Here is an 11,953-nt window from a genome sequence, read left to right on the forward strand (position 1 = left end):
GGTTTTCAGCCATTTTTAGGACATGTCAAAATTTGACATTTTTTGCCATACTATACTATGCGGTTTTTTGGCAATTTTTTCAACGTGCTATATTTTCACTTTTTTGCACTTTTTGGACAGTTTTATTAACATGCTATGCTATGTATGTCTCTATGAGCTATAATAAGTGGTTTTCAGCCATTTTTAGGACATGTCAAAATTTGACATTTTCGCCATACTATACTATGCGGTTTTTGGCAATTTTTCAACGTGCTATATTTTCACTTTTTGACACTTTTGACAGTTTTTTCAACATGCTATGCTATGGCGTCTCTATGAGCTATAATAAGTGGTTTTCAGCCATTTTTAGGACATGTCAAAATTTGACATTTTCATATACTATACTATGCGGTTTTTTGGCAATTTTTTCAACGTGCAATATTTTCACTTTTTGACACCCTTTTGACTCTTTATTAACATGCTATGCTATGGCGTCTCTATGAGCTATAATAAGTGGTTTTCAGCCATTTTTAGGACATGTCAAAATTTGACATTTTCGCCATACTATACTATGCGGTTTTTGGCAATTTTTCAACGTGCAATATTTTCACTTTTTTGCACTTTTGACAGTTTTATTAACATGCTATGCTATGGCGTCTCTATGAGCTATAATAAGTGGTTTTCAGCCTTTTTTAGGACATGTAAAAATTTGACATTTTCGCCATACTATACTATGCGGTTTTTTGGCGATTTTTTCAACGTGCTATATTTTCACTTTTTTGCACTTTTTGGACAGTTTTATTAACATGCTATGCTATGGCGCGTCTCTATGAGCTATAATAAGTGGTTTTCAGCCATTTTTAGGACATGTCAAAATTTGACATTTTCGCCATACTATACTATGCGGTTTTTTTGCGATTTTTCAACGTGCTATATTTTCACTTTTTGACACCCTTTTGACTCTTTTTCAACATGCTATGCTATGGCGTCTCTATGAGCTATAATAAGTGGTTTTCAGCCATTTTTTGGACATGTCAAAATTTGACATTTTCGCCATACTATACTATGCGGTTTTTTGGCGATTTTTTCAACATGCTATATTTTCACTTTTTTGCACTTTTTGGACAGTTTTATTAACATGCTATGCTATGGCGGCGTCTCTATGAGCTATAATAAGTGGTTTTCAGCCATTTTTAGGACATGTCAAAATTTGACATTTTCGCCATACTATACTATGCGGTTTTTGGCAATTTTTTCAACGTGCAATATTTTCACTTTTTTGCACTTTTTGGACAGTTTTATTAACATGCTATGCTATGGCGCGTCTCTATGAGCTATAATAAGTGGTTTTCAGCCATTTTTAGGACATGTCAAAATTTGACATTTTTGCCATACTATACTATGCGGTTTTTTGGCGATTTTTTCAACGTGCAATATTTTCACTTTTTTGCACTTTTTGGACAGTTTTATTAACATGCTATGCTATGGCGCGTCTCTATGAGCTATAATAAGTGGTTTTCAGCCATTTTTAGGACATGTCAAAATTTGACATTTTCGCCATACTATACTATGCGGTTTTTTGGCAATTTTTCAAAGTGCTATATTTTCACTTTTTGACACCCTTTTGACAGTTTTTTTCAACATGCTATGCTATGGCGCGTCTCTATGAGCTATAATAAGTGGTTTTCAGCCATTTTTTGGACATGTCAAAATTTGACATTTTCGCCATACTATACTATGCGGTTTTTTGGCGATTTTTTCAACGTGCAATATTTTCACTTTTTTGCACTTTTTGGACAGTTTTATTAACATGCTATGCTATGGCGGCGTCTCTATGAGCTATAATAAGTGGTTTTCAGCCATTTTTATGACATGTCAAAATTTGACATTTTTCGCCATACTATACTATGCGGTTTTTTGGCAATTTTTTCAACGTGCAATATTTTCACTTTTTTGCACTTTTTGGACAGTTTTATTAACATGCTATGCTATGGCGCGTCTCTATGAGCTATAATAAGTGGTTTTCAGCCATTTTTAGGACATGTCAAAATTTGACATTTTCGCCATACTATACTATGCGGTTTTTTGGCAATTTTTTCAACGTGCAATATTTTCACTTTTTTGCACTTTTTGGACAGTTTTATTAACATGCTATGCTATGGCGCGTCTCTATGAGCTATAATAAGTGGTTTTCAGCCATTTTTAGGACATGTCAAAATTTGACATTTTCGCCATACTATACTATGCGGTTTTTGGCAATTTTTTCAACGTGCAATATTTTCACTTTTTGCACTTTTGGACAGTTTTATTAACATGCTATGCTATGGCGCGTCTCTATGAGCTATAATAAGTGGTTTTCAGCCATTTTTTGGACATGTCAAAATTTGACATTTTCGCCATACTATACTATGCGGTTTTTGGCAATTTTTCAACGTGCAATATTTTCACTTTTTGCACTTTTTGGACAGTTTTATTAACATGCTATGCTATGGCGTCTCTATGAGCTATAATAAGTGGTTTTCAGCCATTTTTAGGACATGTCAAAATTTGACATTTTCGCCATACTATACTATGCGGTTTTTTGGCAATTTTTTCAACGTGCTATATTTTCACTTTTTGACACTTTTGACAGTTTTATTAACATGCTATGCTATGGCGTCTCTATGCGCTATAATAAGTGGTTTTTAGCCATTTTTAGGACATGTCAAAATTTGACATTTTCGCCATACTATACTATGCGGTTTTTTGGCAATTTTTTCAACGTGCAATATTTTCACTTTTTGACACTTTTGACAGTTTTATTAACATGCTATGCTATGGCGGCGTCTCTATGAGCTATAATAAGTGGTTTTCAGCCATTTTTAGGACATGTCAAAATTTGACATTTTCGCCATACTATACTATGCGGTTTTTTGGCAATTTTTTCAACGTGCTATATTTTCACTTTTTTGCACTTTTTGGACAGTTTTATTAACATGCTATGCTATGGCGCGTCTCTATGAGCTATAATAAGTGGTTTTCAGCCATTTTTAGGACATGTCAAAATTTGACATTTTCGCCATACTATACTATGCGGTTTTTTGGCAATTTTTTCAACGTGCAATATTTTCACTTTTTGACACCCTTTTGACTCTTTTTTCAACATGCTATGCTATGGCGCGTCTCTATGAGCTATAATAAGTGGTTTTTAGCCATTTTTAGGACATGTCAAAATTTGACATTTTCGCCATACTATACTATGCGGTTTTTGGCAATTTTTCAACGTGCAATATTTTCACTTTTTTGCACTTTTTGGACAGTTTTATTAATATGCTATGCTATGGCGTGTCTCTATGAGCTATAATAAGTGGTTTTCAGCCATTTTTAGGACATGTCAAAATTTGACATTTTCGCCATACTATACTATGCGGTTTTTTGGCAATTTTTCAACGTGCTATATTTTCACTTTTTGACACCCTTTTGACTCTTTTTTCAACATGCTATGCTATGGCGGCGTCTCTATGAGCTATAATAAGTGGTTTTCAGCCATTTTAGGACATGTCAAAATTTGACATTTTCGCCATACTATACTATGCGGTTTTTTGGCAATTTTTTCAACGTGCTATATTTTCACTTTTTTGCACTTTTTGGACAGTTTTATTAACATGCTATGCTATGGCGCGTCTCTATGAGCTATAATAAGTGGTTTTCAGCCATTTTTAGGACATGTCAAAATTTGACATTTTCGCCATACTATACTATGCGGTTTTTTGGCGATTTTTTCAACGTGCAATATTTTCACTTTTTGACACCCTTTTGACTCTTTTTTCAACATGCTATGCTATGGCGCGTCTCTATGAGCTATAATAAGTGGTTTTCAGCCATTTTTAGGACATGTCAAAATTTGACATTTTTGCCATACTATACTATGCGGTTTTTTGGCAATTTTTCAACGTGCAATATTTTCACTTTTTTGCACTTTTTGGACAGTTTTATTAACATGCTATGCTATGGCGCGTCTCTATGAGCTATAATAAGTGGTTTTCAGCCATTTTTAGGACATGTCAAAATTTGACATTTTTCGCCAAACTATACTTTGCGGTTTTTAGCGATTTTTTCAAGGTGCTATATTTTCACTTTTTGGCACTTTTTGGACAGTTTTATTAACATGCTATGCTATGGCGCGTCTCTATGAGCTATAATAAGTGGTTTTCAGCCATTTTTAGGACATGTCAAAATTTGACATTTTCGCCATACTATACTCTGCCGTTTTTTGGCAATTTTTTCAACGTGCTATATTTTCACTTTTTTACACCTTTTTGACACTTTTATTAACATGCTATGCTATGGCGCGTCTCTATGAGCTATAATAAGTGGTTTTCAGCCATTTTTAGGACATGTCAAAATTTGACATTTTTGCCATACTATACTATGCGGTTTTTTGGCGATTTTTTCAACGTGCAATATTTTCACTTTTTTGCACTTTTTGGACAGTTTTATTAACATGCTATGCTATGGCGTGTCTCTATGAGCTATAATAAGTGGTTTTCAGCCATTTTTAGGACATGTCAAAATTTGACATTTTCGCCATACTATACTATGCGGTTTTTTGGCAATTTTTTCAACGTGCTATATTTTCACTTTTTGACACCCTTTTGACTCTTTTTTCAACATGCTATGCTATGGCGCGTCTCTATGAGCTATAATAAGTGGTTTTCAGCCATTTTTAGGACATGTCAAAATTTGACATTTTTCGCCATACTATACTATGCGGTTTTTTGGCGATTTTTTCAACGTGCAATATTTTCACTTTTTTGCACTTTTTGGACAGTTTTATTAACATGCTATGCTATGGCGCGTCTCTATGAGCTATAATAAGTGGTTTTCAGCCATTTTAGGACATGTCAAAATTTGACATTTTCGCCATACTATACTATGCGGTTTTTGGCAATTTTTCAACGTGCTATATTTTCACTTTTGACACTTTTTGACAGTTTTATTAACATGCTATGCTATGGCGCGTCTCTATGAGCTATAATAAGTGGTTTTCAGCCATTTTTAGGACATGTCAAAATTTGACATTTTTGCCATACTATACTATGCGGTTTTTTGGCGATTTTTTCAACGTGCAATATTTTCACTTTTTTGCACTTTTTGGACAGTTTTATTAACATGCTATGCTATGGCGTGTCTCTATGAGCTATAATAAGTGGTTTTCAGCCATTTTTAGGACATGTCAAAATTTGACATTTTCGCCATACTATACTATGCGGTTTTTTGGCGATTTTTTCAACGTGCTATATTTTCACTTTTTGACACTTTTTGACAGTTTTATTAACATGCTATGCTATGGCGTCTCTATGAGCTATAATAAGTGGTTTTCAGCCATTTTTAGGACATGTCAAAATTTGACATTTTTGCCATACTATACTATGCGCGGTTTTTTGGCGATTTTTCAACGTGCAATATTTTCACTTTTTGCACTTTTGGACAGTTTTATTAACATGCTATGCTATGGCGCTCTCTATGAGCTATAATAAGTGGTTTTCAGCCATTTTTAGGACATGTCAAAATTTGACATTTTCGCCATACTATACTATGCGGTTTTTTGGCAATTTTTTCAACGTGCTATATTTTCACTTTTTGACACCCTTTTGACTCTTTTTTCAACATGCTATGCTATGGCGCGTCTCTATGAGCTATAATAAGTGGTTTTCAGCCATTTTTAGGACATGTCAAAATTTGACATTTTCGCCATACTATACTATGCGGTTTTTTGGCAATTTTTTCAACGTGCAATATTTTCACTTTTTTGCACTTTTTGGACAGTTTTATTAACATGCTATGCTATGGCGCGTCTCTATGAGCTATAATAAGTGGTTTTCAGCCATTTTTAGGACATGTCAAAATTTGACATTTTCGCCATACTATACTATGCGGTTTTTTGGCAATTTTTTCAACGTGCTATATTTTCACTTTTTTGACACTTTTGGACAGTTTTATTAACATGCTATGCTATGGCGGCGTCTCTATGAGCTATAATAAGTGGTTTTCAGCCATTTTTAGGACATGTCAAAATTTGACATTTTGCCATACTATACTATGCGGTTTTTTGGCGATTTTTCAACGTGCAATATTTTCACTTTTTTGCACTTTTGGACAGTTTTATTAACATGCTATGCTATGGCGTGTCTCTATGAGCTATAATAAGTGGTTTTCAGCCATTTTTAGGACATGTCAAAATTTGACATTTTCGCCATACTATACTATGCGGTTTTTTGGCAATTTTTTCAACGTGCTATATTTTCACTTTTTGACACCCTTTTGACTCTTTTTTCAACATGCTATGCTATGGCGCGTCTCTATGAGCTATAATAAGTGGTTTTCAGCCATTTTTAGGACATGTCAAAATTTGACATTTTCGCCATACTATACTATGCGGTTTTTTGGCGATTTTTTCAACGTGCAATATTTTCACTTTTTTGCACCTTTTTGACTCTTTTTTTAACATGCTATGCTATGGCGCGTCTCTATGAGCTATAATAAGTGGTTTTCAGCCATTTTTAGGACATGTCAAAATTTGACATTTTCGCCATACTATACTATGCGGCTTTTTGGCAGTTTTTTCAACGTGCAATATTTTCACTTTTTTGCACTTTTGGACAGTTTTATTAACATGCTATGCTATGGCGTCTCTATGAGCTATAATAAGTGGTTTTCAGCCATTTTTAGGACATGTCAAAATTTGACATTTTCGCCATACTATACTATGCGGTTTTTGGCAATTTTTTCAACGTGCAATATTTTCACTTTTTGACACCCTTTTGACTCTTTTTCAACATGCTATGCTATGGCGGCGTCTCTATGAGCTATAATAAGTGGTTTTCAGCCATTTTTAGGACATGTCAAAATTTGACATTTTCGCCATACTATACTATGCGGTTTTTTGGCAATTTTTTCAACGTGCAATATTTTCACTTTTTTGCACTTTTTGGACAGTTTTATTAACATGCTATGCTATGGCGCGTCTCTATGAGCTATAATAAGTGGTTTTCAGCCATTTTTAGGACATGTCAAAATTTGACATTTTCGCCATACTATACTATGCGGTTTTTTGGCAATTTTTTCAACGTGCTATATTTTCACTTTTTTGCACTTTTTGGACAGTTTTATTAACATGCTATGCTATGGCGCGTCTCTATGAGCTATAATAAGTGGTTTTCAGCCATTTTTAGGACATGTCAAAATTTGACATTTTCGCCATACTATAATATGCGGTTTTTGGCAATTTTTTCAACGTGCTATATTTTCACTTTTTGACACCCTTTTGATTCTTTATTTTCAACATGCTATGCTATGGCGCGTCTCTATGCGCTATAATAAGTGGTTTTTAGCCATTTTTAGGACATGTCAAAATTTGACATTTTCGCCATACTATACTATGCGTTTTTTTGGCAATTTTTTCAACGTGGTATATTTTCACTTTGTGACACGCTTTTGGACAGTTTTATCAACATGCTATGCTATGGCGCGTCTCTATGAGCTATAATAAGTGGTTTTCAGCCATTTTTAGGACATGTCAAAATTTGACATTTTCGCCATACTATACTATGCGGTTTTTGGCAATTTTTTCAACGTGCTATATTTTCACTTTTTTGCACTTTTTGGACAGTTTTATTAACATGCTATGCTATGGCGCGTCTCTATGAGCTATAATAAGTGGTTTTCAGCCATTTTTAGGACATGTCAAAATTTGACATTTTCGCCATACTATACTATGCGGTTTTTGGCAATTTTTCAACGTGCAATATTTTCACTTTTTGCACTTTTTGTACAGTTTTATTACCATGCTATGCTATGGCGCGTCTCTATGAGCTATAATAAGTGGTTTTCAGCCATTTTTAGGACATGTCAAAATTTGACATTTTCGCCATACTATACTATGCGGTTTTTGGCAATTTTTTCAACGTGCAATATTTTCACTTTTTGACACCCTTTTGACTCTTTTTTCAACATGCTATGCTATGGCGCGTCTCTATGAGCTATAAATAAGTGGTTTCAGCCCATTTTAGGACATGTCAAAATTTGACATTTTCGCCATACTATACTATGCGGTTTTTTGGCAATTTTTTCAACGTGCTATATTTTCACTTTTTTGCACTTTTTGGACAGTTTTATTAACATGCTATGCTATGTGCGTCTCTATGAGCTATAATAAGTGGTTTTCAGCCATTTTTAGGACATGTCAAAATTTGACATTTTCGCCATACTATACTATGCGGTTTTTTGGCAATTTTTTCAACGTGCTATATTTTCACTTTTTGACACCCTTTTGACTCTTTTTTCAACATGCTATGCTATGGCGCGTCTCTATGAGCTATAATAAGTGGTTTTCAGCCATTTTTAGGACATGTCAAAATTTGACATTTTCGCCATACTATACTATGCGGTTTTTTGGCAATTTTTCAACGTGCAATATTTTCACTTTTTGCACTTTTTGGACAGTTTTATTAACATGCTATGCTATGGCGGCGTCTCTATGAGCTATAATAAGTGGTTTTCAGCCATTTTTAGGACATGTCAAAATTTGACATTTTCGCCATACTATACTATGCGGTTTTTTGGCAATTTTTTCAACGTGCAATATTTTCACTTTTTGACACCCTTTTGACTCTTTTTTCAACATGCTATGCTATGGCGCGTCTCTATGAGCTATAATAAGTGGTTTTCAGCCATTTTTAGGACATGTCAAAATTTGACATTTTCGCCATACTATACTATGCGGTTTTTTGGCAATTTTTTCAACGTGCTATATTTTCACTTTTTGACACCCTTTTGACTCTTTTTCAACATGCTATGCTATGGCGGCGTCTCTATGAGGTATAATAAGTGGTTTTCAGCCATTTGTAGGACATGTCAAAATTTGACATTTTCGCCATACTATACTATGCGGTTTTTTGGCAATTTTTTCAACGTGCAATATTTTCACTTTTTTGCACTTTTTGGACAGTTTTATTAACATGCTATGCTATGGCGCGTCTCTATGAGCTATAATAAGTGGTTTTCAGCCATTTTTAGGACATGTCAAAATTTGACATTTTTGCCATACTATACTATGCGGTTTTTGGCAATTTTTTCAACGTGCTATATTTTCACTTTTTGACACCCTTTTGACTCTTTTTTCAACATGCTATGCTATGGCGCGTCTCTATGCGCTATAATAAGTGGTTTTTAGCCATTTTTAGGACATGTCAAAATTTGACATTTTCGCCATACTATACTATGCGGTTTTTTGGCAATTTTTTCAACGTGCAATATTTTCACTTTTTTGCACTTTTTGGACAGTTTTATTAACATGCTATGCTATGGCGTCTCTATGAGCTATAATAAGTGGTTTTCAGCCATTTTAGGACATGTCAAAATTTGACATTTTCGCCATACTATACTATGCGGTTTTTTGGCAATTTTTCAACGTGCAATATTTTCACTTTTTTGCACTTTTTGGACAGTTTTATTAACATGCTATGCTATGGCGCGTCTCTATGAGCTATAATAAGTGGTTTTCAGCCATTTTTAGGACATGTCAAAATTTGACATTTTCGCCATACTATACTATGCGGTTTTTTGGCAATTTTTTCAACGTGCTATATTTTCACTTTGTGACACCCTTTTGACTCTTTTTTCAACATGCTATGCTATGGCGTCTCTATGAGCTATAATAAGTGGTTTTCAGCCATTTTTAGGACATGTCAAAATTTGACATTTTCGCCATACTATACTATGCGGTTTTTTGGCAATTTTTTCAACGTGCAATATTTTCACTTTTTTGCACTCTTTGGACAGTTTTATTAAGATGCTATGCTATGGCGTCTCTATGCGCTATAATAAGTGGTTTTTAGCCATTTTTAGGACATGTCAAAATTTGACATTTTCGCCATACTATACTATGCGGTTTTTTGGCAATTTTTTCAACGTGCAATATTTTCACTTTTTGACACCCTTTTGACTCTTTTTTCAACATGCTATGCTATGGCGCGTCTCTATGAGCTATAATAAGGGGTTTTCAGCCATTTTAGGACATGTCAAAATTTGACATTTTCGCCATACTATACTATGCGGTTTTTTGGCAATTTTTTCAACGTGCAATATTTTCACTTTTTTGCACTTTTTGGACAGTTTTATTAACATGCTATGCTATGGCGCGTCTCTATGAGCTATAATAAGTGGTTTTCAGCCATTTTTAGGACATGTCAAAATTTGACATTTTCGCCATACTATACTATGCGGTTTTTGGCAATTTTTTCAACGTGCAATATTTTCACTTTTTGTCACCTTTTTGACTCTTTTATTAACATGCTATGCTATGGCGCGTCTCTATGAGCTATAATAAGTGGTTTTCAGCCATTTTTAGGACATGTCAAAATTTGACATTTTCGCCATACTATACTATGCGGTTTTTTGGCAATTTTTTCAACGTGCAATATTTTCAATTTTTTGACACTTTTTGGACAGTTTTATTAACATGCTATGCTATGGCGTCTCTATGAGCTATAATAAGTGGTTTTCAGCCATTTTTAGGACATGTCAAAATTTGACATTTTCGCCATACTATACTATGCGGTTTTTTGGCGATTTTTTCAACGTGCAATATTTTCACTTTTTGACACCCTTTTGACTCTTTTTTTCAACATGCTATGCTATGGCGCGTCTCTATGAGCTATAATAAGTGGTTTTCAGCCATTTTTAGGACATGTCAAAATTTGACATTTTCGCCATACTATACTATGCGGTTTTTTGGCAATTTTTTCAACGTGCAATATTTTCACTTTTTGACACCCTTTTGACTCTTTTTTCAACATGCTATGCTATGGCGCGTCTCTATGAGCTATAATAAGTGGTTTTCAGCCATTTTTAGGACATGTCAAAATTTGACATTTTCGCCATACTATACTATGCGGTTTTTTGGCAATTTTTTCAACGTGCAATATTTTCACTTTTTTGCACTTTTTGGACAGTTTTATTAACATGCTATGCTATGGCGGCGTCTCTATGAGCTATAATAAGTGGTTTTCAGCCATTTTTAGGACATGTCAAAATTTGACATTTTCGCCATACTATACTATGCGGTTTTTTGGCAATTTTTTCAACGTGCAATATTTTCACTTTTTTGCACTTTTTGGACAGTTTTATTAACATGCTATGCTATGGCGTGTCTCTATGAGCTATAATAAGTGGTTTTCAGCCATTTTTAGGACATGTCAAAATTTGACATTTTCGCCATACTATACTATGCGGTTTTTTGGCAATTTTTTCAACGTGCTATATTTTCACTTTTTGACACCCTTTTGACTCTTTTTTTCAACATACTATGCTATGGCGCGTCTCTATGAGCTATAATAAGTGGTTTTCAGCCATTTTTAGGACATGTCAAAATTTGACATTTTCGCCATACTATACTATGCGGTTTTTTGGCAATTTTTTCAACGTGCAATATTTTCACTTTTTGACACCCTTTTGACTCTTTTTTTCAACATGCTATGCTATGGCGCGTCTCTATGAGCTATAATAAGTGGTTTTCAGCCATTTTTAGGACATGTCAAAATTTGACATTTTCGCCATACTATACTATGCGGTTTTTGGCAATTTTTCAACGTGCAATATTTTCACTTTTTTGCACTTTTTGGACAGTTTTATTAACATGCTATGCTATGGCGCGTCTCTATGAGCTATAATAAGTGGTTTTCAGCCATTTTTAGGACATGTCAAAATTTGACATTTTTGCCATACTATACTATGCGGTTTTTTGGCCATTTTTCAAGGTGCTATATTTTCACTTTTTGACACCCTTTTGACTCTTTTTTCAACATGCTATGCTATGGCGCGTCTCTATGAGCTATAATAAGTGGTTTTCAGCCATTTTTAGGACATGTCAAAATTTGACATTTTCGCCATACTATACTATGCGGTTTTTTGGCGATTTTTTCAACGTGCAATA

This window comes from Plectropomus leopardus, chromosome 10, assembly GCF_026936395.1.
Source record: "Plectropomus leopardus strain MGB_pleo_1.0 chromosome 10, ASM2693639v1, whole genome shotgun sequence".
Taxonomy (NCBI): Eukaryota; Metazoa; Chordata; class Actinopteri; order Perciformes; family Serranidae; genus Plectropomus; species Plectropomus leopardus.